The following is a 3,124-nucleotide window of genomic DNA, read 5'->3' as shown; positions in this document are numbered from 1 at the left end:
TTGTTTACTTCTGCTTTTGTTTCCTTTGCTCAATGGGGCATATCCATAAGACTGATGTAAAATAGTTTACTACCTATGCTTTTTTTCTAGTACTGTCATGGTTTTAAGTCTTACATTTTAGTCTTTAATCCATTTTGAGTTTATTTTTTTATTTAGTGTATTTTATTTAGTGTATTTTATTTATTTTTTATTTAGTACATTTCATTTGTGTTTGTTTTTTTTTTGCATGTATCTGTCCAGTTTTCCCAACACCACTTGTTGATGAGACTGTCATTTCTTCATTGTATATTCTTGCTTTCTTTGTCATAGATTAATTTACCATGTAAGTGAGAATTTATTTCTGGGCTCTCTATTCTGCTCCATTGATCTATATGTCTGTTTTTGTGCCAGTAATGTATAGTATTTGATTGTTATAACTTTGTAGTATAGTTTGAAATCAAGGAGCATGATACCTCTAACTTAGTTTTTCCTTCTCCAGATTTCTTTGGCTATGCGTGGTCTTTTGTAATTCCATATAAATTTTAGGATTATTTGTTCTAGTTCTGAGAAGAATGTCATTGGCATTTTCATACAGATAACTTTGAGTCTGTAGATTGCTTTGGTAGTATGGTCATTTTAATGACATTAATTTTTCAAACCCATGAGCGCTGTATGTCCTTCCATTTATTTGTGTCCTAGTCAATTTCTTTATTCAATGTCTTACAGTTTTCAGAATTAGCTCTTTCACCTCCTTGGTTAAATTAATTCCTAAGTGTTTTATGCTTTTTGATGCAACTGTAAATGAGACTGTTTCTGATTTTCTCCTGATTGTTCAATATTTCTATATAGAAATGGCTATGGATTTCTGCATATTAATTTTTATCTTGTGAAGCACATATTTTTTATTGCTAACATGAAAGTTCTGTTAAACCTCACTTCATTATAGACAAGAAATCCAAATTTATTATGGCTATTTAGAGATCATAGACTATATCTAGACTGTTTTTAAAACACTTTTAACACAAAATAAAAATAAGCCTCCTAGGATGTAGTCCCCAAGAAAACTTTTCTTTTTTCTATAGCAGGAATTCTTCAAATGGAAGCCACTGGTATAATATCTTCCAAAATTTGAGCTTGAGAGCCAAAAAAAAAGGAAAAAGAAAATAGGACAGTGTGAGGTAGGTCATAAGCAATGGCTTATTGCATAATCAACAAACTTTTTTTTTTAACCTTTCAAAACACTGGTTAAATATATGATAGATATTTAAACTTCAATTACATGAAATTCTCTTTCTTCTTTTCAGAGTTTTGAGTTAATAAAAGTGATTTTCTAAAGGGGCTAACAGATGACAGTATTTTTTGGTTTAACTCCTTGCGGGGTGAACAGACAGCAGCTATAAGAAAAGAAAAGAAAAGAGAAACTTGAAAACTAGACTATATGACTTCATGTTCTTTTGATTTTTTTTTTAGGAAAGTTTCACAATAAGAAAATTGCAAAAAAAAAAACCTTGTAATTGAGTAATACAAAAACTATAAACATTTTTATCTCTGATAAAAATAAACTGTTTCTCAAGATAGTGTAACTTTGAATTTAAATATAGAGTCAGCATGTTCCTCTATGTTATTTTCTATAAATGTTTCCAACTATTTTGTATTTTAGATAGTGAGACATTCTTACAGAAGGTAAATAATCATTCTTTAAAAGTATGCTATAGAAAATTTTGGAAAATATGTATTTTTTTCCCAGAAATAGAAAATAAAATTATGCCCAGGAAAATGTGAAAATCAACAAAAATCACCACAAAAGACATTTCATTAGGCACCCCACCTTTAAAGTTCACGTTGTGGTGACATGATAATTCCAAAAGGGAAGAACACAGGAGTACCATATAAACCGATGGCTCATTGCTCTTTGTCTCTATTTTAGTAAAGGAGATCTCTAAGCTGATGTGCAAAGCTTTCCCCCACCCCATGATAACATGATATGAAAATTCCAGGGCAGGGCCCGCCAAGTGGCGCGCTGGTTAAGAGCTTGCTTGGGACGCGAGCGCTGAGCAGTAGGGCCCCGGTTCGGATTCCACATGGGGGCCAGTGACACTGCCCTCTACAGCTAACAGCTAAGATGGTGAACAACAGCTCGACCTGGAGCTGGGCTGCTGTTAGTCACCGGCGACAGCGTAGACTGCAGCCCCTGCTGCAGTGGGCTGCCATAAGCTACCATGTGTGGCTGGCAGCCAGCGTGAGTGGCCAGCAGCCAGTCTGCGCTGCCAAAAGCCACCATGAGCTGCTATCCAGAGGCCAGCGACTGATCTGCCTCACCTGGGAAGAGCACAATGATCACAATGCCAACATGGGCCAGTGAAGCAACGTCCTCCACAACTAGACTGAAGAACAAAAGGACAGCAACTTGTCTGTTCCCCTTCCCCCAATTCCCCAGTGCTGTTCTCCTCCCCCAATTCCCCAATAAAATCTTTAAAAAGAAAAAAGAAAAGAAAATCCCAGGTCAGGTGCAGAGGGTAGAGGAAGGAGATAAGGATGAGGCAGGAGAGAATATCTTAAAAAAAAAGGAAAGAGATTCTTTAACTTCTTGAATTATGCATCAAAACACAGGTGAAAGGCTTTCTGTAAGTATTACTATTGTGATAGGATTCTCAATGGGATTATAATTTGAAATTTGCATGCTTCCTATTTTCCCACACAAATTGAAACTCCTCAGAGCAAAGTTGCTACAAGGTTGAATGTAGAGTGCACCCCTTTGAGTCATCCCACTTTTTTGGCATTTTGGTACTGACGCTTCAGTTCCAACTTTATTATCAAATGTAACAGTGTGCAAAATTTATTTGCTGCACATTTTATTAAACCAATTAGAGATATTCAAATGATCTTTGTGGATATATTGGGGAAGGGGAGAGTAAATTATGTATTAAAAAGAAAGATAGTGTCTTAGTGGAGGAGTTACTGAGAATTCATGTGTCCAGAATGGTGGTAGGTCTTACATTTGCAAATGTAAAAAAACTCACAAGGCAGTATGTGTTTATGGACCTTCTGAAAAATATAATAATGGCATCTTTTTATTGTCCCTGCAATCCAGGGATAACCTGTGATGAGTAGTTTAATACCCTACATAGAGTTCTGGGACAGGACT

This window comes from Hipposideros armiger, unplaced genomic scaffold (assembly GCF_001890085.2).
Source record: "Hipposideros armiger isolate ML-2016 unplaced genomic scaffold, ASM189008v1 scaffold_1244, whole genome shotgun sequence".
Lineage (NCBI taxonomy): Eukaryota > Metazoa > Chordata > Mammalia > Chiroptera > Hipposideridae > Hipposideros > Hipposideros armiger.
This window is presented reverse-complemented; position numbering follows the sequence as displayed.